Source organism: Euprymna scolopes, chromosome 41 (genome assembly GCF_053919585.1).
Source record: "Euprymna scolopes isolate OS-2025 chromosome 41, ASM5391958v1, whole genome shotgun sequence".
NCBI classification, from domain to species: Eukaryota; Metazoa; Mollusca; class Cephalopoda; order Sepiida; family Sepiolidae; genus Euprymna; species Euprymna scolopes.
This window is the reverse complement of record NC_136522.1, coordinates 44,114,180-44,140,868: the sequence shown is the minus strand read 5'-3', so window position 1 is coordinate 44,140,868 and position 26,689 is coordinate 44,114,180.

Genomic DNA, 26,689 nt, shown 5'->3' with positions numbered 1-26,689 from the left:
AGACTACTAAAGGTTCTGAAACAGATCAAGCTGGCAGAACTCTTTGAATCATTGGTTTATCTTATGAATTATATTTGTCGCCAATTTTTATTCCTTTGCTGGCCGTATTGTACAACTGCTGGTTCGCCGACCGAGCTATACCTCGAAATTTTACCAGACAAATCATTAAGTTCCTGCGCAAGGATAAAATTGTATGGAAGATATAGAATATTTGAGCCCTTAACGATGTTAAATGCAGATTTAAAATTTAATCCAAGATCTTAGCAAATCGGCTGCAAATTGTCTGTCTATAAGTCCCGAACAGACTTGTTCTGTTAAGAGACGGATTATCCAGGATAACTTGCACATTATACGCTTGATCACGTAAAATGTCGACACTGAAGCCGCGCTGATCAATTGAGATAAGTCGAAGGCTTTCGATAAGGTCGATCATCCTTACCTGTCTTCGGCTTGATTTGGTTTCCCTCATGAATTGATCTCTTGAATACAAAACGAAATGCGCTGGTAGAGGTACATAGTATGAGATCAAAGCATTTCAATTTGTCTAGATGTATTTGTCAGGGATGTCCGGATTCATTTATGCTTTTGCAGACTAAGGATGAATCCTGTCATTCGCAGTAATACTTTTTCAGTTCTTGCACATCGATTAAATACTCCGGCTACGCCGACGACGTGATCATGCTTGTATATAGCAGTGCCGATCTAAAGTCGATATGAACAGGTGACAAGGGCCAAAATCAACTATAACAAGCTCGTGGGCTAACGCATTGATGCATGGAGGGGGATCATTCTGAAGCCCTTTGACTGGACGCTGGCCTTCTAAGATACTTGGCGTCTGATTTGTTTCTGATTTATAGTTCTAGAAAAAATAATCGGAATTATTTGATTGTCGAGTGAAGGTGTGTAATCCTCTCTATATCTTTACCGTCTATCCCATTCCCGAAAACTTCACTAATATATCTATTTCTTTAATATTTCAAATTTTTGTGGCATGAAAAGCAAGCCATGTCGGAAAATTTATTACCTACATCCGCCTGAAAATGTTCTGGGTATATCAAGCATTGATTAGTTGACATACGCTTCGTCTAACCTACGACCAAATGTAGACGACTTGCGAGGGAAACGGTGAATTCCGAAAATAAGACAGCAAGAAATACTTTCCAGCTTTGAAAAATGTGCTGTCGACTGAAGAGGAGGTACATAGATTACCCCGAAAGTGTGGACGTTCCATCTAAGGGTGAAAGAGAGATTATCTGATACTGTTGTCTCGTAAGGCATTATAGATTTTATGTTCATGACGACAGGATTGGGGATCTAGAAAACACACACACACACACACACACACACACACACACACACACATATATATATATATATATATATATATATATATATAAATATATATATATACACAGGGTGTTTCAAAAGTCTTGGGAACATAACGATTTTTAATAACTCAAAATGTTCCCAAGACTTTTGAAACACCCTGTATATAAAGAGATGGAGGGAGGGAGAGATGTTTTCCTACACAGAAAAAATGTATATGCTTTAGCAGGCATCCATACTTCTTTTCATGTAAACAGGCAGCGTTGTTGTTATAATGGCCGACCCGACACCCGTTGTGCAAACTAGAATACAGATGTCTTCCCAAAAGCAAATCTCAGCATGAAATAAACTTGTTGGAGTCATACGGTTTCAAAATTTTCACTTTTGTTTTCATTCAATATTTTCGCTGAAACGAAAAGAAAACAAGTATTCAGAAATCTTTAGGCAAAATTAATTTGAACAACAGATTAAAGTGTTTATGCGTCACGTTTTAACGCCTATAATATATGTCTGCTCGTCTCATTGCATTAATTGAGAATTTAATATTTTTTTAAATTTTAAATATATCTTATAAGCACTGCATAAACTTGGTATAATATTAATTGGCAACAGCAGGAAAACAGCCTCTATAAAACACTTAATTTTGATAGATTAATTTGGATAAAATACCTAATTGTGATTTGTTATTGAAATCGATTTTCGATCACGGAATCAAAATAATGTATCGTGACCGTTTGAGGGAACGATGTTGCTCCCAATTGGGAGGATTGAGATCCCCCTACACCCTGAGTGAGGCCGGGTAAATATGCTGAGATTGTCTGTTAATTGAATCCCGGACAGCGGCAGGTGACCTATCAAAAAGGATGATTATTGTACTTGAAGAAAAACAGACATAAATTATATTGTTTAAAAAACCCAATGACAGGATGTTTTTTTACAAGGTAGTCACCACTTATCAAAGCCCGAAAACAATTCGGGGATAAGGGTTATTGTGTGTACAGTACGTTAGTATGGGAGATTTGATAAAGTGTCTTACTTTAGGAGGTGGTTCATCAAGGATTTGTTTATGTTGGACTTGAAGACATCCAGGTTGTAGTCAGGTGGGAAACAGGCAAACGGAACAGAGTTCCACGGGTGTGCACTTCTAAGAAAGAAACTTTGTTCATGGAATCTACGTTTTGATTTAGGCACAGATAAAGCGTGGGTAAAATTATTGACAGTGGTTTCAGCTAGACGGGCATTTATCGTGAAAGATTGGTGAGGGGAAACCAGAGATTGGAGCTCAAACGAGTACTTGCCATGGAAATAACGATAAAACAAAGACAGACTCGCAACGTCTCTTCTGTGGGACAGAAGAGAAAAAAGCATCCCCCACTAAACCACGAAGCCTATTTTGTACTTTGTCAAGGCAAGGTAGGCTGTTTTTAGCAGTTCCTGCCCAGGTGTGGCAGCAGTACTACATCCTTGGACGTACTTGGCTTTTATATAGATAGAGAATTTCATCAGCAGTGAGATGTCTTCTGGAGCGGCAGAAGGATCCCACCATTTTCCCAGAGACCTTGGCAACTGACGATGTACGTGTTCCATTTCAGGTCAGGAGTAAAGGACAAACCCAGAAACTTGTAAAAATATTAAGCTTCCCCTAGATGAGAGCCATCCATTTCAATTGATGCCAGATGGGGATTAGAGAGTTGATGATGTAAAGGTAGGAGCTTGGTTTTAGATGCATTAAAATTAACCAGCCACCTTTCCCCCACTGGACAACGCGCTCGAGATCAGAGGAGAGAGAATCAGAGAGAACTTTGTCAATTACGGCCTTAGATGTGTTGCCATAAATGGTCATGTCATCAGTATAGATGTCAACGAATGATTTAAGTATGTGTTTTGAGAGATTATTGATATAGATCAGGAAGAGAGTTGGGCTCAGGATGGACCCCTGAAGGGCTCCAGCATTAATACTGTGGGCCTCTGATTTCTGCCGATCAACTACTACCCTTATGAGTTTGCATGTCTTCTTTCCGGCACGCATGCGGCGCTTTACTTTTGCATTTCAGCAGAAATCAACATAGAGCTGAGACGCTGAGTATTTTATGTGAAGTTCTCCCGGAAGAAGACGATCACAAGCCATAGTTTCCGATGAGGTTAGAGGTCAGTTGATGACCTGAGCACGGAAGGCCTACCACAATAATACTTTCATGCATTATTCGAAAGTCACATAGGAGACGAGTGCTGGATTTTATCCAACAACCCTATAGACATTCAAGCAATTAGTCTGAATCCTTCACTACTAGTTGCGGGCTACTCATTCTGATAATAACATTACATCTTTTGTTGAAATATTTAAAAAAATATTACAAACTTTACTATCTCCCCCACAGAGCCGATTTTATTTAGTATTTTAAAACGATGTTTATAAATTATTATTAATTCATATTTATATGAATTATCTTTGCCTTTTCATCGATATTCTCTTTTTCACTACAAGAAAATTGATTTAAATTAATCTTCTATGACGAAAATTGTGGGAACGTAGGCTTACCTCTTAAACTGCCTCGATGTGCGCTTTGTCGACGCAATGGCAAGATGCTGAAAATGGTCAAAGATGGACCCTGCGGCCTTATATAACAATGCAGTCTCTCAGAATCTCGTGTGCTCTCGCACACATATGCAAATTTGGAGGAATCTCTCTTTTATAAAAACAGGCCACTGGAGCAGATGGAAACAGACGTGAAAATGAGTCTAGGGAAAGTACCGACGCATGACGCTGCTGTAGTAAGCTGACGTTTTTTCTTTGCAACAAGCTATTTTGGCATACATTTTACCATGGACAGATTCGACCTGAAAGTGATACCAGAGTCTCGAGCTGGTTCGGTGGTGGAATGGCTGGAGAAGGCCTAGCGCGTTTGCCGGTTGTGCAAAATTAAGTATCCAGCTATGGTCATCCCATTGAGGCTCACTAAGGGCCCTTATGCTGTGAACCAGCAGTTCGAGGATGGGGCGACAATGAAGCAGATAAAACAAGCGTTGTACAGATCATTCGTTCCGCACCCTTTTGTTGCCTGAAGGCAATTCTCTGAACGTCGACTTGGGCCAGGAGAAACTGTGGACGTCTACCTGGCCGACATGAAGAAACTTGCTGTTCCCTTCGGCGGTGCAAGCGACCGAATATTGGCAAGCGCCTTTTTGTCTGAGCTCCTGGATGACGCCTATCGGCTGTTGCGGGCGTAGTCGAAGCTCAATGATATTGGGTTGGAGGAGTTGTTGGCTAGAACCTGGAACATCCTAAACCACTTCGCCAGAGACTGCAGCGATGGTTGTTACCGGATGCGCCCAAACCCTCACACACAAGAAATGTTGCATCGCATGGACGAAACAGAAGGTCCCAGTATTAACGATTGGCGGAGGCTCGCTGGTGTGTTGTGGTGTGAGCATTGTCCATATAAGCGTTGGCGATAGGCCCCGGTGGCTGTGAAGACGTTGGTGTTCGACAGGGAGCTTCTTGGATACGACCTTCTCCTTGGAATAAACACTATTACACAGCTGGGTGGAATCAGCGTGGACGGTGCCGGTGATATGAGGGTTTCCCAACGCGAGGAACAGGTTAGCGCGGCAATCAATCTGGATGGACCCGACTTTCACGCGGAATACGACAAAGGCATAAACGCGTGGAACGCGTTCTGGAAGTGATCAGGCGACCAGCCATCAGTGTCTTTGCGGAATCACCCGAGGAGTATCCCCCTCGTGCGTGGTTCAGCGGGCAGTACAAGACAGAACTCCAGGATGGATAATGGCTGGCTGGTTACATTCCCAAAGGATGAGCTCGGGACACCAAGGGGGCTGATTCTCCTGATGGCCGTCAGGCAAGAGAATAAACAGAAGGTCCGACCAGTCATGGATTACCGGGAACTCAATGAACACGTCGACCCACATACGACGGGGGCTGACGTCTGCGTACATAAACTGACGGAGTGCCGGCAGCAGGGGCGCACACGGCAATCCTGGACCTGCAAAGAGCCTACCTGCAGATACGCGTCGAGAAATCGCTGTGACCGTTCCAGACGGTCGAGATCAAAGCGGCTCGCTATTGTTCGACCAGGCTGGGGTTCGGCCTGAACGTGGCTTCGAACATTATGACAGCGATTATGCAGGCGATCCGGCGTCAGGATGAAGGTGTGCGACAGGCGACGTCGTCGTATATTTACAAAATTTTCGAGAACGAGAGCCTCATGTCTGCCCAGGCGGTGAAAGAACACTTTGAGAGCTTCGGGCTGTCGTGCAAGGAGCCAGAGCGCCTGCAAGATCGAGCGAAAGTTCTTGATTTGCATGTGAGCGGTAGTGCAGACAAAATCCGATGGGGATGAAGTGATGACCCCCCCCGCAAGTTCCATCCAATATCACGCGTCGGAGCGTTGTTTTCGTATGCGGAAAACTGATGGGCTGCTTCCCCGTGTGTGGGTGGCTCCGGGTCTCGCTGGCGGCCATAAAGCGACGTGCAACTTCAATGTCAACGGGATGGGACGATGAGATGCGCGATCCGGCCCTGCGAAGCATGCTGGTAGAAACTGTTGCCACATTGACCGAGGACAACCCCGTGCGAGGGAGCTGGTTCGTCGACGAGAGCGAGTTTACAGTTTGGGTGGACGCCAGCTCAGTCGTCCTTGGCGTTACTCTGGCGGTCGACGGATTTATTGTAGAAGATGCGCGCTGGTCTCTGCTGGAAAATAACGCCGGGTACATAAACCTGACTGAGCTTGATGCTACACTTAAAGGAGTTAATCTGGCGCTTCAGTGGCAGGCCAGAGTGTTACACATCGTCACAGACTCCATGTGCGTGCATCGGCGGATAACGGATACCTTGAGTGGGAAATCAAAGTTGACAACGAAGGCATCGATCGAAATGCTAATACGGAGACGACTTGCTACCCTGACCGAGATCATCAAGGAATTCAACCTGGCCGTAGATATGAAACTGGTGCAGTCCTGTCAGAATCGCGCGGATCGCCTGACCAGAGTACCACGCCGTTGGCTGGACCTGCCAAAGGAAGTGAACGAACCGGCATCTGTGCATTGCGCCGCGGTGAGGCGTAGGCTCAGCCCGGGCCGTGTTGCTGATGTCCATTGCCAAAGCGAGCACCCCGGTGTAAACCGAACCCTTTACTTCGCAAGGCTGGTCAACCCCTATGTGTCAAAGAGGGACGTGAAATCTGTTGTGAGGAGTTGCGAAACCGGTTACATAAGAGAAAACTGAGTATGAAGGAAATTGGAACAGGCTCGCAATGGACGTAGCTCACCACAACGGCGGGCATTTGTTGATACTCATCGATGCAGACCGTCCAGATTTGCAGTGTGGCAGCCTCTTCGTGTCCGTGAGTTGGAAAGTGTTTTCCTCGAGCGTGGACCCCCTTCTGAGATACTGGCCGACAATGTTAGCGAGCAGTTCAAACAGTTCGCAGACGGCTGGGGTATACGTCTGCGATTTCGGTGCGCCCATCTGCCTAGCGGGACGGAATTATTGTGAGAAACCACAGGACTGCCAAGACATTCGCAGCTAGGAAGGGCTGTACGGTGCCTGAGGCGGTCTATTGGTATAACGTAATCCCTAAGGACGACATTTCCCCCTCTACCTGATGCACTGCACATGTAGCAAATCAGGTTGAGAGTCGTGGAGACCAGCCCATTGCCCGAGCCGGAGGCAACGAGAGAGAGTATCAAAGAGGGTGATGTCGTCTGGGTTAAGAACCTACGCGGCAAGTGCACCACATGCTACGGAACCGGGCGTGTTACTGAGGTGATGGCACCTGCGACCATATATAACAATTCAGTCTCACAGAATCTCGTGTGCTTTTGCGCACATATGCAAATTTGGAGGACTCTGCCTTTTATAAAAATAGGCCACTGGAGCAGATGGGAATAGACGTGAAACCGAGTCTATGGAAAGTACCGACGGACGACTTTGTTGCAGTGAGGTTTTGTGTACTCTTTTTTCTTTGCAACATCTTCCCAGGGTAAGTGGTTTCAAATATCTCGGTTCAACAATTAGCTGTGACTTTAATATATCGGTCGAAGTCACCGCTCAAATAAATGTTACGTGAATGCTGAAGTGGCGTACTGCAACTCTATCTCTCTCTCCTCTTTTGAACACTGATCAACATAATATTTATACAACTTCTTATTCGTTAGACATCGAGTGCTGCCCATCGACGAAGAAGAATGTAAGCTTTTTAAACAAACATCTTACGTTAAATTTTAGTATTCGCGTATAGCGTAAATCTTAGATAACTGGTAGGGACACGTACTTAGATAAAAACTACAAACATCATGAAAACAGAATTCTAGATGGAAACACCTGGGAAATAGTCAGAAGAACGATTGAAACAAATATAGTTAAATATCCTTCTTTCAAGGTGACCCGATAACATTCTGCCGAAGCATTTAACAGTGATTGATGGAGAAATAATATGCAAACATAAAAAATGATGAATCACTAAATACAACGATTATCTTTTGATAATGTCCCAGTAAGAATGTGGACCGCGTGGTATGAGATAGCACCGTTAACAAGTAGTAGAAGTAGTTTTCAATTACCTTATCACCGCAATAATAGAACCCGCCATTTGTCTCGAATGGAGAATCTCGAATTGAGAAAAAATAGTACACTCTGAAATGAGAGTATTGCCACATATCGGCTCTGTGTGTTACGCATAATTTGCCATTTGTAAAAGACGAATTTAATAGCATTCCACGTGACTAGAAGAGCTAAAATTAAGCGATGAACACTAGTATAGAAGACGTTGTTAATTATGGAATTTTAACTATGTGATTAAGCTTCAGTGGTAAATACCTTGTTATATTGAATACGGTGATATCGGAAAATTTTACTAATTGTTAAAAATCCAGTGATAAATGTATTGTTCCAGTGAATACGATGTCGTCAAAGAACGTATACAACATTATAAAATTCTAATAGTGAATACGGCGTTTTCATCGATGGAGACAATATTTCGTATAATTTGGTGTGCATTTAAATAAGATTAGCGTAGCGGCAATGCACGAAATTATTACACAGATTATATATACATGTTTTTTTAAATGCACACAAGAAACCATGAAACATTTTCATACGGATTAATCAAATTTTACAAAATTAATAACCAATTTTATTATCATCTCCTTTTTTAAAATAAATTTAATTATATATTAATTTATTTTTATTTCGGACTATTATTCTTATCTTTATTAGTTGTTGTTTTCATCTTTATTAGTTGTTGTTTTCACGACGTTTCGGCCAACTATTCCTCTGGCCTTCGTCAGGTGGTAATCGCGACGGATAGGAGCTTCGAATCTCCTAACTGCATTCTCAGCAATCACTGTCATCCGTAGTTGTTTTTGTCTCACCGCGTTTTGGCCAAGTAAACCTCTGGCCGGCTTTGGGTAGGATTGAAACCGCTATCTTCAGACAATGCCCATCTGGAACCGTAGAGATTCAACGTCTCTATCAACTGCGCCACGTTGTGAGATATTTCGTTAAAGATTGAATTAGAAACACTTTGTCTGATAATATATTATTAAAAGTCCAGAATGTTTTCCATAATAGATTTGGGATTCCTTATCCCTTACTCACTTTAGACTTTGACAAATATAACATTGGCCAACACATTTTCTTGGTGGCCAAGGTTTCTAAACTGATTTAGACTATTTCCGAAAATCACATAAATGTTTTCTCATCAGATAAAGTTGTTGAGATATTTGCTATTTTATACCTTTGTTTACCTTAAAATTAGGTGTTCTGTCCCCTGTTTTTAACCCGTTATCTCCGTTTAAGTAACCCTTAACTAAAAAAGTTAATTTATTCCTAATTTCCTGTTATAATTGGTCTTTCCTTCCCTTTTGCAACTACTGCCGACACAGCACGCCTCTTTCTATTTTATCCGTTCTCATTCCCGTAATCAACGGTATGTTTTACTTAATTCTTCCACCAGACAATGTGCTGCTTTACTCTGTCATGCAACGTGACATTTCATGTTCCTTTTCTTTAGTAAATTATTCATATTTCGATTTCGTAAACGCCTTCATTTTCCTATTCTCGTTTGTTGTTATTGTTTTTGTTTTCTCATATCTGTCATTTTTTTTCTCTTTCAATTTTTACATTTTCTCTTTAAATAAATGTTCGCAGTTTTTAGTGTTCATAACAGCTTTTCGTATCAGAATAATCTTGGCAATCGACGCTGAAAAGGTTTTCTTACCCCCCAAAGAAAGCCGCCAGGAAAGGTCACTAAAGAAACCGCGGATGTACCGGATATGGGCTAGAAAGGTAATTTGTATTAAAAAAATAAAATAAAAAGAGTAGCATTCGTAGCATTTAGCACCAACATGGCGTACTATGAAAGTGCGCAAAATACACCCAGAGACAATAAATCTGTTTATTTATACAATTCGGTAAAGTTCATATTTCGTGAATGGGTTTTATTAAAATTTTATTGTAATATGAATATTAGTTATTAAGATTTTATTGTGATGTGAATATTTTTATTTAGATTTTATTGTGAGATAAAGATTTTTCATTGAGATAGACATTTGCATTATCCTTTTATTGTGAGATTAATATTATTTCCATTTTATTGTGACATGAATATTTCCTATTAAGATTTTATTATGATATGAATCTGTCTTTTACATTTTTTGTGAGACGAAATTTTTCATTTACATTTATTGTGAAATAAATATTTTTGTTACGATTCTATTGTGACATGGATATTTTATTCAGATTTTATTGTAAGATGAACATTTTAAAGTTATATTTCATTGTGACATACATGTCATTTATTAAGATTTTATTGTTAGATTATTTTTTATTTACAGTTTATTTTGAAATAAATTAATTTTAAAGATTTTATTGTGAGAGGAATATTTTTATTTAAATCTTCGAAAAGGGATCACCTGATTACGATTACCCCAATCAGTCCATATTATTATAAAACAGAGCATTTTACGGGCTCACCATACACATAGAAATAACATTTTTGAGAAGAACTTGGTCCGTTACTTTTGGTAATCGTGAGAGACAAAGAATAAAGCCACTTAATTTACTCAAACTAGAATAGAAGATAATTATTACAAAAACAGGAGATACCTATTGATTTTAATTTGGAAAAAAAACTAGGCTGTAGTCAGAATGAAACTGTGCAGGAAAAACGTTCCCCAAACTTGTCGTTCTTGGACAGACGCCACTGAAGTATGAATCTGTATAAAAATGGGGAATTAAAACAGCGAGTAAGATACCTGTGATTCAACGAGATGAAACAAAAGAATGGAGGAAATAGATCAAACAATTCTGTATAACACATGCTTTCGTTATATTGATGGAAAGGATTCAGATTAGCAACATCATGCACGTGAGATAGAGGTTGCCATGCATCAGAAAATGTGGCGCCTATCAAATTAAAGGTGCATTTATTCAATTTATCAAGAACCTACAATTATGGCAAACATTTACCATCCCAAATATGACTATAGTACTCTATATATGGTCTGATAATAGATTTGTATAGATAGAAAATAGCTTCAGATTTGAGAATGAGCTCAGACCGACAGAGAGAACCGATTTTACGAGAAGCATAAATAGCAGTCAATTTTATAGTAGAAAAGAAAATCAAGAGATTTTAGAGTCCATCTCTCATCGAAAGCAAGGCCGTCACGCCTACAATTGAAAGGTAATAGATGAGTTTTAACAGGATAAAACGGAACAGGTTTTTTCTTAACTTTTTATAAATGTACCCTGATTAATTTCTAGATAAGCTGTATATTTTAACTGATCCAAGGAAGATGGGCGAAAAGCAATACGAGAAGAGAGAGAAAGAGAGAGAGAGAGAGAGAGAGAGAGAGAGAGAGTGCTGTCAAAAGTATAAATGTTAATTTATAGATAACATTATCTTAGAAGCCATTTATATTGAGAAGAAACAGTTTTGAATCTAGAATAAGGCCCCGAGGAAAAGAAAATAAAGATACATCATTCTGAGTTGCTTGCAAGCTTCAATCAGAAATAAAAGACCTAATAATGTCATGCTCTTTATTACCAATACTATAATCTTGAAATTTATGTAGACGACGAGGATGCCACACTCTGTTGAACTCTTTCCAAATGAATTATCCATAAAAAAAACAGCTGTTACAACTGTTATAGATCGGTTGATGAACGAAAACCACGAAAGACACACTGAACATTACTAAAAAGGTCTAGAGTTTTCAGAAAATAAACAAACTTGCCATTGACGAACATCTCAAAACTTTGCTAATAATAGAGATAAAACTAATATGAGGCTATTTAAATGGGTAAGACCGATAATCTGCATTTTTAAAATTAGGGACAACAGACGACTCCTTCCAACAAAAAGGGAAATAATACTGAGACAAACAGAGATTGAATAGTTTCCAGATAACAGAAGAAAGTTCATTAGCACAACATTTGAGAACTAAAACCGGACTGAAATCAAGACCGGAAACGTTAGACATGTAAAAAATCTTTAGCGTAAGAATTACAGATTCAAAGACTGATTCATTTTTGAAAAAAATCCAGAAGAACAGCAACGTCGATAGAGAAAAATGTCAGCGAAAAGACAAAGAGATCAGCTTTATCTTTAGAAGATAGAAATGATATGAAGATCATTAAATGTGAAGAAAAACGCTAGTATTGATTTTCCAAAAATCACAAGCGTCAATATTTTGAGATGAGATCGATTCACGAATCTTTTGAGAATAGCTAGAAATTGCCCCATTGTAGGCATTGCGAGCTATTCTGTAAGATTGTCTACAAGTCTCAGAGATATCGCGACAATAGCAATTGAAATATTTAAATAATGTTTTCGATAGGTAATGACAGAAGCATAAAACCAAGGAGTAAAACGAGATTTAGTTTTAAACAAACGATGAGGAATGAAGATTTCAATTTCAACAGGAAGCCGATCGGTAACCTTTTTAGCAGAAGCATTTGAGAACATACCAAACATAGAACGTCACATAGGAAACTGCGAGGCCCTTCCCAGTCAGAATTCTTGTAGAATAGAATGGAATGGAGGATCACTTGACGACTTAACATAAAAATAAATTTCAACATCAACAACTGCATGATCAGAAGAACGCAACGGAAGGGAATAGAAAATAGAACATGATGTATGAATAGAAGTGAGAAACAGATCAAGTAAACATTGTTGATGAAGGTCATTTATCAAGAAAAGTGTGTAAGTAGCAATTTGGGACAAGTCATGAGACATAAAAATGTTTCACCAGCAAAATCTGTGCGGTTATAGTGGTCAGAAAAGCACCGAAGACAAAGTTAAAGTTTGATGGATGAAATTGTTATGCATTATAAATACTGCTGGATATAACATCGACAACAGATCAGTCATTGTCAGAAGAGGAAGGGCGGTATAAAAGGAAAATATAAGAAATAGAGTACAACGAAGACAACCTCAAACAAATAAATCGACATTCTGTGATCAGAGACTGCGGACACTTACAGTTGGGAGATTCTGGCGAAAAAAATTAGCTAGACAATGCAAATGAATGGAATAGTTTAAACGGGCAAGAGGCAAATAAGCCTCTACATCATTGCACTTTAGATCATTGCTATCGATAGAATAATCTTAGTTAGTCTCACAAAAAGCAAGAATGTGAGAATATTTGTGCAAAAAATGACTGAACATCTGAAAAGTTTGGCCTAAGACCTCTAATGTTGCTATAGTAAATATTAAGTTGGTTATTGTTTGGGTCTTTAGAAGGCATGCTAAAATAAATAAATGAAAAGAAAGAAAGTCTGAAAGAGACCTCAAAGAAAGCTAACTACTTCGACAGTCTGTTTTAGTTGAAGTGAAGCGACAACAACTGACACAGCATTTTCTTTCGCTGTTTCCAAAATGTTAGTGGAAACAGACTAATATGAAGACACTTTTTTGGATGATAATGAAATAAAAGATTCCCGCCAAATTCAAGATTAAACTATAAATATTGAAAATATTCGCACTGTAAATATAGCTTCTCCCAAGTGTATTGTTTTGATTTTCAAAGAAAAATCTAACGAATGATTTAAAAGAGCACTTTTTGTTATATTTGCCACGCATGAAGATTAGTTCATGTATGAACATACATTGTTGCAAGTGTGAAGTGTACGCAGATATTTACTGTTTTATCTGAAGAAAAGTGAAAGTGTGAATAGAATTGCACGTAGATATGTTATGATTTAAGCAAGGAATTAATAGTTTAATGCGCTACTGTACGTGATGAGAAATCCATGTTTCAATACGCACTTTTCTTTACGCAGAAAATTAAAGCTTAACCTCTACCAAGCTTGCAACTCCCTTGCACTTTAAGCTAGAAACCATGTCAAAATAAACGTACTATAAACTGCAAACTCAGTCTTTGACCACGATCGAACTATGATATAAAATATGATCCATAATGATATGAACGTGATCTATGGCATCCATTTAAATCCAACTAGGCTCTGGACAATTATGAATAAACTATAAATATGATTGCATAGAGATATAAACTATAGTATAAAATATTTTCGATTATCATATAAGATGATAAAACAGTTATATAAATTATGACTCAGTTAGAATATAAAATATGATTCAATGTAAATATAAACAATCATTAATGCGGTGGTTGTTATGTTTCCCCACTAGAGTTATCTTCATATCAAATGCAAAGCATAAAGTGACGTATTTAGCTTTTTATATAGAGTAAACATTAAAATATAACCCACGCAAACGTACGTTGTATCTTTATTAATTCAGATGTAGTTTGGATTAAAGTTCATAAAGAGAAATTAAAGTAGAGCATCCCCCCCCAATATTTTGTCATTTAAGTAAATAAAATGTCAAGAGTAACTATGCATTTCTGCTTCAAGAAAACATTTATATTTTATCAATGTTCAGATAAAACATTCATGTACAAGTGATTTTACAAAGCTGAGTCAAACGAACGATGTTTTATATAAATTCTAAATCAGTTACAAGTAAATAAAGAAGTTATTGATTATTTTGCATAAGACCTGCTTACAATACAGTTGTACACTTTTGAATATATCATTAAACGGCAATAGAACACATAATGTTAGACAATCAGAACTGTAAATTAATGGATAAATCAGATATATATTACAGTTTTTTTACAGGAAATATGAATGTGGAAAATGTTATAAACGTAATTAGGCAATGCATAGTTGGTATTTTTATGTTAACCATGTTTTAGAGTTTATCTTGATAATGACACGTATTTAAAGCAAATTTAACTTTTCTTGAACAACATTTATGTAAAAATATTACATGTTAAGTGAGACTCTAATCGTCAATTAGACATGTGTTAATAATAACCATTAACTAATTCCAATAATTTGGACAGAAAGCACATTTTGCAGAACATATATATTACTGCACCGTCATTTCTTTTCAAATGAAATTCAATTAATATTTTTCATTAGTTCTGCTTCAAAATCGAGTCACTGATTTGTGTCCATTTCCAGAATTCCTTTCTTGACTTAGTTTTAATTAAGATTTTAAGACGCGAGTCACACTTTTTTATTTGATTTTAATTTATACTTTCGTTTTATTACGGCTATCAACAGCGGCCATCTTTGATTTGATGTTTTAATGTTTCCTTAATTTTACTATTTTCTGTTTTCTCGTACGTCGAAAGTTATTCTTCTTTAGTAACGCTTTCTTCTAACTGACAATGAACAAGTTATTCGTTACGTCTTTTAAAAATCATTTCTATATGCCGTCCCTTCTCTATTGTATTCCCTTTGCCGCTTTCCTTTACACTGCCTTATACCACTTTTTGTCTATCGGCATATTTCTGTTTGATCTCCTTTCCCTCTTTTGCTTTTCTTTGTAATTATTAGATAAAAATATTTAAAATATTATTAGATTAAATAAACTTTACCTTAACGTTTTCTTTTATTATTCATTATATTTTTATGGAATCTTGTGTGTTTCTGGTTTGCTGTCTTGCTTCAATGCGGTTTCAATTTTCATAAGTTTCATTTATATATATATGTTATATCGATAAAAGTCAATACGAAAAATATATAAATGTTTATATCTTTTCTATATTTATTTCCTATTTGTTGACGTGTAGGAATACAAAAAGTCCTCCTGCAAAACGAAAGCATTTCTTTCAAAAGCACATATTTTCGATTGATTCATCGAACTTCTTCAGTGTGAATGATGCGAACAAGAATGCAGGGTGGGCAGAGCTAGAAACAGGAGGGAGACGGGTATAGCCAATGAGGTTAAGATCTATCTGAATAAGACAGTCCCAACATTTTTGCCTTCGAATGGTCAACAACTTGTGTGGCATTTATTCAAAACCAAGTCCTTCATAAACTGTTAAATTGTAAACATACATGGATGTACACCCGTACATTACTACACATGTTCTATCCGTACCCTGCACTCACAGAATACGCACACACACGTTTATAGACGCGCATGAAGATTAATGAACAGATGTATACAGCTAAGATAAGTAGAAACTTCGGACCAAAAGCTGATGCTTCCCATTGGAATCATAAATTTATTATGGTTCTAGGTATGGAACGGGGTGAAAGGATAACGTCTTCTTTCCTTGTCCGGATTTTATGTATACCTACCCCTCTCACCCACACTAATCCCTCCTACACGCATTTATTAATTTTTCAACCGCTTACTGTAAATTCTAATGCCTATCATTAATTGGTATATACACACCTATAATGTTTTAAAAAGTAGACGAAGAACATTCTTCTTTATTTTCATTTTTATTTACTTAATTTATTTCAACCTTTGTTCACAAATATCAATAGAAACCTCTTAGATTTTGGGCTATTAGATATATAACGTTTCTCTGTCCGTCTGTGTCCATACATTTGTCTCTCTGTTCTCCCACACACATGCACACTCGCATACATACATTCATACATACATACATAAAAGGACAGATATAAAGGAAACGCATTGTTTTTAAATTAGAAACTATCACAATAACTGGAAGCTCAATATGCCGATTAATAACAATTAGTGCTGACAACTCAAAGATAGACATATTGCATAGATTAACCAAGGAGTTAAACAACAACAACAACAACAACAGCAACAACAGCAAGAAGAAGTAGAAGAAGAAGAACAACAACAACAACAATAATAATAATAATAATAATAATAATAATAATAATAATAAACTTTATGCCGTACATCTTCAAAGAGAGGTATGTAGGGTTTGTGAGGTAACGTACCCACATATACACATGTGCATTTATGTGAACGCGTATGCTACTCGGAAAATGGAATTAAATATATGTTGAAAATTAAAAAAAGAAAGCATTTCGAAAACACAAAGACAAACTCCTAGTGAGGAACGCTAAGTCGTTCGTTCCCCATGCATACTTACTCTCCCTGTAGGAAAATGTTTTTGGTCGATTTAGGTTTTATAAAAAGAATATTCATTTAGCGGTCCCAAATCTTTGTTGAGAACGGACATGTGGGTGTTAAGTCTCACAATGTGTTTTTTTTCATATTGTCTTCTTTTTATTGTGTCCAAAAGTTGGATGCTATAAGGATGCATTTTCGTTGTCTATGCTCTTGTCTGGGAGAGTGTAGTACATTGCTATTTTGTGTTGTGTGGATTTTTTTCCCTAATTGATCGTTTGTTTGTGGTTGTTGAGTCGTAGGCGAATATATATATATATATATATATATATATATATATAATTTAAAGTTAATATATATATATATATATATATATATATATATATATATATACGCCTACGACTTTTATAATTTAAGGTTGATATTTCCAGAGGTAAAGTAACCAATGAAGTTTTAACGAGGATAAACAAGAATGCTCAATACCAAATAGAGAAAAATATACGTTCTATTTGTTTTTATATAAGCATTGATATTTCGCTACATATGCATGAGAATGTTTCGATCAGCTACTTATTTGTAACTATAACTATACTAACTATATTAAGAAGTTTGTTTTAATCTTTTTTTGAATAGAAACATTGCTTTTTAATATCAATGTCAGAGGGAGAAAGAAACTTAACACACACACACACACACACTATATGTGCACATATTTACAATACCTGGCGTTTTGATTCGGCTTGGATTCGTTAATTGTTTGATCAGGATGGGCCAAATGTCTTGTGTACCAAACTGATATTGTTTCAAAGAAACTAGGTAAGTATATGATCGTTATTAATGCAATATCGGGCGTTATGTTTTGTTTAAGAACAGTTTATCAGGGCCCATAGATCACTCTAACGTAAGGGTTGATGAGTTGATCAGAGGATACGTAACGATGGTTAAAACTGTGCTGTGTTGGATTATTTGGGATGACAGCGCCACAAAAATTTATTATTGTGGTTAAATGAGACATAGACCAGTGCTAATGCGCTTCAGAAAAAAAGCAGTTTTTGGAAAGAGATTTTTTCTTATTCAAGTTTCTGTTTGGATTTGAATACAAATAAGGTTCTTGTTTGGAGCAAGCAGCAACGATTAATGTAACAATAGAGTAGAGGTATTTTGTGAGAACAATGCTGTAAGGAAGAGTAGAAAACTATTCTACGTTTCGGCCAATTGATTCACTGGCCTGCTTTCGGTAGAATTGAAACCGCTATCTTCAGACAATGCTCATCTGGAATCGTAAAGATCCGTGGCGCAGTAGATAGAGGCATTGAATCTCTACGGTTCCAGATGAGCATTGTCTGAAGATATCGGTTGCAATCCTACACAAAGCAAGCCAAAGGATTAGTTAGCAAAAACGTGGTGGGACAACAACAGCTATGGAAGGCAGTAATTACTGAGGATAAAGTTGAGACTTAGCATTCCTCTCCCGTAAATTTTAATAAACTGGAAAAAGTTAGCGGAATAGTTGGCTGAAACGTGGTGAAATAAAAACAACTATAAAGATGAGAATAACAGTCCGCAAATAAATAAATAAATATACAAAAATTACTTATCTTAAAGCATTTCAAATAATAAAAAGTTGTATAGTGTTATATAAAAACCAATAAACAGCTATATATTTAATACAATACAAATCGATTTCTGTTTAATGTCAGGAGAAAATAGACGAACACGTACCATCTGTACGCATCATCTCTGTGATCCATACTCAGTGATCCATATTCTTTTCACCACGTATGTAAGTATGCACATGTTTGGTACTGAGTGTCACATTTTTTCTTTACGTACGTACGAACACAAAAAAATAAAATGATGATAGCGGATATAATACGCGACGGTGTGAGAAAATTAGATATTGTTATGTTGCTTTATACAAACCAAACTTTAAAATATTTCACTGAGGAGTCAAAATACAACACGCACTCAAGTAAAAATGAGTAAATCAATAAAAGTAAAATTGTTGGTATTTGTGAATCTATTTGAAAAGAAACAATGCATATTGTCGACGAGAGTCACGCGAGAACTAACGAGTTTTGTCACTGTAAAATATTTCATGGCGAGGATTAATTAGAATGACGGTAAAATTCTTTAGTTAATTAAAAGAAACAAAATCATTTTCATTTTTCAAAATTAATCATAAGACAAGGATAAATGCACACGAAGATGCAAGATGAAAAACGAATTAAGTCAAGCAGCAAATAAAGGCGATTTGGGAATGACAGCATCGATCGATCAAATAGGAAAGGGACAATAGAATTATTTTTTGATGATATAAAAGGAAAACCAAAGATGGGAAAATAGCCAGATATCAGCTCAACTAGATATTATATATATATATATATATATATATATATATATATATATATATATATATATATATATATTGATTCAGGAAAATGTCAAAAATTTTAGCAGTTTTATCAGCTAAAACAATCACAAGAGAAAAAAAGTAAAATTCAGGAAATCTTGCTCAATTAGTAGGTAATAATTACGGTTGTAATTCAATGTAAATCTGAAATATTTGAAATTTCCAGATGAGAGATATTACGAATTTTATGACTCCTAAAATTTTTATATTTATTCTAAAGAAAGTGAATTTACGCTTTTTGCAGTTAAACACCAGTAAATCAAATGTAGCATTCGATAAACAGCAATGTTCTAACATTTATAATGAGCGGTTAAGAATCAAATGCAAATAAATTTTAAAATATATACACATACCCAACTGTATATATATATATATATATATATATATATATATATATGTGTGTGTGTGTGTGTGTGTGTATTTGTGTGTATTTGTGTGTATTTGTGTGTAGTTATTTATATACATGTACCTATGTATAAGTGTTTTTGTATTTATTTATTCAGCAGATAACATTAGTTTTATCTTCCAGAAGGCCGTTTAATTTTCCTATAGCACTAAATAACATTATATCATCCAGTATATATATATATATATATATATATATATATATATATATATATATATATATATATATATATATACTAGCTGTACCCGGCCACGCGTTGCTGTGGCTCAGTTTGTTAAAATGATGGAACACATTCCTCATAAAAAATTGCATTTTGTATTGTTTATTTATTTCATTATTGCATATTTTTTTATCAATAAAAGTTGTCTTTTCCCCAAGAAAAGGTGAATTGTTTACCATAAATTGTTAGCTGATTTTTTTTCAGGAAAACTAGCACTTTTTTTAAAAGAAAGTTGACAGTAAACATTTCTTATTGAAAACAGAATTTTTATTATAAAAAGAAAAAATCAATGCAGAATTTTTATTATAAAAAGAAAAAATCAATGCTTTATATGAACACTGTAAATAGTTAGGTGAAAGTAGAGAAAAGTTAGATCTTTTTACAAGAGAATGTACAATTTTGTTTTTTCAATAGATGCTAAAAATAAACAGAAAAAATACTCTCCTCATTAATTAATTATGCAAAAAAATAAATAAAATGTTGATTTAGTGTTTCAGCATTTGAACAACGCTCAGCTGAATCGAACCCTAAACTAATTGGAATCCGGTGCGGGGGGGGGGTCAAATTCTGCATGAGTACCATTCTTTTTAATTTTGTCTTTTGTTCAATTTTTGCGTGGGCTTTTAGCGCTAGCAAACTAACAAATTTAACCAAAATGCAAAAAATTCAACAATTAAATAATTTTAATAAGTGCCCAGCTTCTAATACAAATCCTAGTAAATCAATCCCCCTTATTTGAAACCCTGAAGGGAAGGACGAAACCAAATTATTGTCAGTATGTTTGGGAAAGGTTCTATAGGTGTATCAGAAAGTGGTCATTAAAAATGATGATCAGAACCTTAATAATTCAACTTACTATTTTTTAAAGCTTATAACTACTTGAGAATATAATTCAAACCCTACTTTTTTTTCAATTAAAGGAGCAAAGACCAATTTAAAAAAAAATAACAGGTTTAATAGCAAAATATGCAATATTTGTTTTTTTAAAGCGGTTTTCTTTTTAAAAAATATAAAGAAAATTAACATATTTTGATTTGCTTATAAATATATGTATATATATAAATGCCAAAAAATCACTTACCGAAAAAATACTATTAAATGAGTAGTTCCATTCTTCATTTTTAAGAATTTATCCATATTTATATTTTAAATTCCATGTATTTTTTAAATAAAAGGATTTTTTAAAGCGAGGATCCTAGAAAATCGCATTTTTGTAACGTGGTAAAATGAAATTTATGAAGTATGGTTATGTCCAAGGACATAAATAATGTCTCTTTTTTATTGCGTGAGTTAACCAAAATTAGTATTTTTCATCCTCCGTAGTTAAAAAAGAAACGCACATTCACTTATAAGTTTTTTCCCTTGAACAAAAAATCCGCTTCATTGAGTTTAAAAAAATTCTTTTAATGAAATACACGAGTTTTTGATTGATACATTTGAATACTTCTTCATCAACTACATCTTTTTAAAAAATATATAAAAAAAGAAAATATTCAATGAAATAGAAAAAAATTGCCGTCAGCGTCTGGTATTTACTTAACGATGTAAGCATAACATGAACTTTCATTAAAAAAATCAACATGTTTTTTTTTAAAAGTTTTACACTTTGGACTTTATAGGTAAATTTCCAAATATTTCTTTTTTGGTTTAAGTTAGAATATTTTCTTTATTGATCTTTTATTTTCAATTTGTGATATATAAAACATTGGCATATATATTAATGGTACTTGTACAGTTTAGTCAAGACATTAAAAAATGAAAATATTGAAAAATGTTTAAATTGTATGTATCCGTTATGGAACGAGGTTCCCAAAAAAAAATTTCACTTAATTTCATCAAGTAGTTTTTTTTTTACAGCGAAAAAACAATTTGTTATGATACCGAGCAAAATGTTCGATTCTTAGGAAGAAAAGCTAGTATTAAAGATGGGGAAGGGTGTCAGCGCTTTAACTGGAATTATCTCCCTTTGGCATTTCTAAAATTCAAACAATTTTTTTTAAATCCAAGATGGCTGCCTTCAACATGCTCTCATAAAAACGTGTTTTTTTTCGCTGTAAAAAAAAAAGCAAATGAAACATACAATTTAAACTTATTTTGATATTTTCATTTTTTAATGTCTTGACTGAGCTGTACAAGTACCGAATTAATTATTAAAATTTTAATAAACATTTCAAAATGGGGGTGTAAATTTAAAAAAAAACATGTTTGTCTAAAATATTATATTTCGTTTATTGGAAAGAGCATAAAATTTCACATTGACTCTGAAAATATCGTAAAGATTGAACCAATAGAAAAATTTTGATAGATTTTTAAAGTTTAAAAATTGAAAAATATTTAACTCGTAAAATTCTATTGCTTTTATTACGTAAAAAATAGCTGTATGAAGGCAGGCCGGCATTTTGTAAACACTTTGTAAACACTGTTTTTTAAAATAAAAAATAATATTTCTATTATTTTTTAAACAACTTTAATAGTTTATTTTGTAAGTATATTCCATTCAGAAAATAAACCACCCACTTTAAGGTAAATATTCAGATTAGGCCCACCTCAACAATTTTCTTTTAAATGACGACTATGCTGAATACGAAAATTGCATTTAAATTTTGCAGAAGTAAGTAGTTATCGAAATATAAAAAGTTGTATTATGCATTGTATTCTTTACAATTTTTACACGCGTACGCGCGCCATAAACAAATCTCTGACTGATATTGCACTCGCGTAAAAAAGTTGGCCGCCAGAAAATACAATGCATAATTCAACTTTTTATATCTTAATAACTAATTATTTCTGCAAAATTTCAATGCAATTTTCGTAGTCAGCATAGTCGAAAACCTTTAAAAGTTGTCATTTAAAAGAAAATTGTAGAGGTGGACCTAATCTAAAAAAATACCGATTTTTTTGTTCAAGAGAATGTACAAATTATTATGTTAAAAAAATAAACAAAAACATACTCCCATAATTAATTAATAAATGTAAAAAAATAAATAAAATGTTGATTTAGTGTTTCAACATTTGGACAACGGTCGGCTGAATCCAGTCGAACCTTAAACTAATTGGAATCCGGTTTGTGTGTGGTGGGGGGGGGAGTAAATTCTTTATGTACCATTCTTTTTAATTTTGTCTTTTGTTCAATTTTTTGTGTGGTCTTTTAGCGATTGCAAACTAACAAATTTAACCAAAATGCAAAACCTTCAACAATTAAATAATTTTGCTCAGCTTCTAATACAAATTCTAGTAAATCAATCCCTCTTATTAGAACACTCAAGGGAAGGACGGAACCAAATTATTGCCAGTATGTTAGGGATATATATATATATATATATATATATACAATATTTTAAGCAGATTTGACACTCAGCTACCAGATCTTTATGGGTTGCTCGTAAACTTACGATAAAACTTTCGAAGCATGCGCTTGTTTACGGTTGTTGTAAAAATGGAATGGAAATTTAAATTTCGCTCCGTTTTAATCTTTTCTATTAATTGTGTTTCTCCCAAACAAATATAATGAAAAAAATAACATTCAACAAGTGTACTTTATATATAAAACACGAAATATTAAAAAAAAATATTAACGAAAGAGAAATAATTCCATGTTTAAACGAAAAATGTCAGTTTGATATATAAAAGTTCCGTTTAGTGATGTCACGTGATAGCACGCGGCGTGAAATAATTTTCCCCAAATAAAAAATGGCCCATCCGTACAAAGAAAACCACCTATTTATTACAGAAACATTAAGTATAATGTTATAATTAAAAAGAGATATATAGAAACACGCATGGGTACAGTAAACATATTATGCTAAAATGCCGAAGCAGTCATTCCAGTGGTCATTTAGACTATTAATTACGAACGAACCAAGAGTTACATTTATATATATATATATATATATATATATATATATATATATATATATATATATATATATATATATATATATAGGTGTAAATATACAGGAGTATATAAAGTTTAATTTTCCTATAGCACTAAATAGCATTATATAACCCCGTATATATACACTTGTGCCCGATATTATTCATACCCCCCTTGAAAATTGAGTTTATTAGGTGTAACTTTTGTAAGAATTTATTGTTTACGTCCATATTGATACATATTCTTAATAAACCTCTTCTGATCATTTTCGTCATTTTAAAATCTCGGGATACTTGTAATAAAAGAAATATACAGCTATTTATAAAATCTGCAATGTTCAAAAATAATCATACCCCCTTATTTTTTCAGTATTAATCGAGTTTCTGACTGTTTGTTTCCTGTTTGATTCTTATTTTGAATGCTTTTATACAACCTTTGATTAATTTCATTTCGTTTTTTGCATTTTTCAGAAATTAAAATGATATCAACTGAAAACCAATAAAAGAATAAAAATTATTAGAATGGGGAAGAAAAAAGAGCTTAGTAATGATCTTAGGACTAAAATTGTGAATTCACATAAGGATGGTTTAGGTTACAAGTCAATTTCCAAGAAATTTGAGGTCCCTACAGCAACAGTACAGAGCATCATCAAAAAATTCCAGAGCCACCACACAACAAACAACTTGATTGGTAGAGGAAGGAAAAGGAAACTGTCTGCTAGAGCCACCAGGAATATTGTAAGCAGTGTTAATGCAAATCCAACCACCACTACTAAGGACATTTTAGAAAATCTGGAGTCTTCTGGCATAAAAATATCAAGGCAAACATTGCAAAGGACTCTGCATGAAAATGGTCTGAAAGGAAGAAGACCAAGAAGGACTCCATTGCACACCGGAAAACACCTTGCAGCACGTCTAAAGTTTGCTAGGACCCATGTGAATTCTTCAGAGTCCGTTTTCTCAAGTATTTTGTGGACTGACGAAACAAAAATTGAATTGTTTGGCCATATGGATGCTTCTTACGTTTGGAGGAAGAAAGGAGAAGCTTACAACCCAAAGAACACCATATCCACGGTGAAACATGGTGGTGGTAGCCTAATGTTTTGGGGCTCCTTTTCGGCTAGTGGTCCAGGTAGTTTGGTCAAGATAGATGGAACCATGAAGAAGGAGCAATATTTGGAGATACTCCAGAAAAACATTAGACAGGATGCGGAGAAGCTCCATTTAGGACCAAACTGGGTCCTTCAACAGGATAATGATCCAAAACATACTGCCAAAATAGTCAAGAAATGGTTTGAGGATAATCAAATTAATATTTTGGAATGGCCTAGCCAGAGTCCCGACCTGAACCCTATCGAAAACCTCTGGCACATATTGAAAACTGAGGTTAAAAAGCGGAAACCTAGAAATTTGAGGGATTTGGAGAACTACTGCATTGAAGAATGGTAAAAAATCAGTGTTGATGCTTGTAAAAACCTTGTTGATAAATATCTAAAACGGTTACAGGCAGTTATTAAGAATAAAGGGCATGCTATTGACTATTAGTAAGAGAGGTATGAATAATTTTGAACTAGTGCCATTATTGTTTTTCTTTGTATACTGTTTCAAACTTGCATAATTTATTTATTTGTTGAGTTTAAATTAAATGCTTATGCTTGATTTATTGTTTGAAATCCCTTTAATATTGTCTACCTTCTGGTTTGAGCAATATTCTTATAGAAATCTCAAAGATCCGAGGGGTATGAATAATATCGGGCACAAGTGTATATATATATATATATATATATATATATATATATATATATATATAGGATTATATAATGTTATTTAGTGCTATAAGAAAATTAAACGCATATACATATATATATATATATATATATATATATATATATATATATATATATATATATATATATATATATGAATTCTGACGTTGCTAGTTGGATATTTCCTCTCTTTGAGGATCTTCCTCTAGCTGAAACAATATGTAAACTCATTCTGGACTCACAGTAATAAATTTCATATATATATATATATATATATATATATATATGTACGAGATAATTGCTTATCAAAGAAGGTCAGATTTTCCCTTCATACGTTATTAGTTTTATTAATATTCTTAAGTCAGGCGATTTATTAAATAACTTCTTGTTTTGATTACAAATATCATATCATTGTGATTTTGTGATCGTAATATTCGAGTTCTGTACCCTCTTCATGACGTCAATATCACAAGGAGAAAATCAAATTCGAGTTAATTTTCCGGTTTTTGTCATAGGGTAAACTAATCTAACCATTTCAGGAATAATAAATACACAGTGACAATAAATATAGTTAGATCTAAACAGTGATGTAGCGATTCATAGCAATTATGTTATGGCCAGAATCATGACGTGTTTTTTGTTACATTATTTTTCCTCGACATTTTTTTTGTTAATCATACCATTGTATTTATATTCATTATTACTGGCTTACAAGATTACAACCCCACATTTAATTTGAAGTAACATTTTTTATGGTCTATCACTTCGCGGGTTTGAATATAATTTTCGTTATTCTATAATGTTTCATATTGAAATGACAGTTAAATCAGTTTTTAAGTTAACATTTTAGTCTGAATGTTACGCCTTAGTTTGAAATCTTATTTAAAGTAAATATTTTAAGAAATGTAAAATTTTAAATATGCAAAGCCTGTTCGTTAATTACTGGATACTGCATTAAATAATCAGAAAAGGGTTGATGTGTTATAAAAGGACAAAAACTAACAAACTAAGCACAATGAATAAATAAAAATTTAATAATAAAAATATTTTTCAAAAATTCTACATTAATTCGTTTTTACTGCATGTACTTAGTCTAGTTGTCTTACGGCATATCAACCCGAAAACGCGTTGATAAGCCGTAAAACAAAACATGTATGCGCACGTACCTTATAAAGTATGTATAAAAAGAGATATAATGATACTCTGTTTGTTACTAAGCACTTTTTGATACACACGATTTTCAGTGGATCAACGTTTTCTATTACATTTAAACTTCATTTT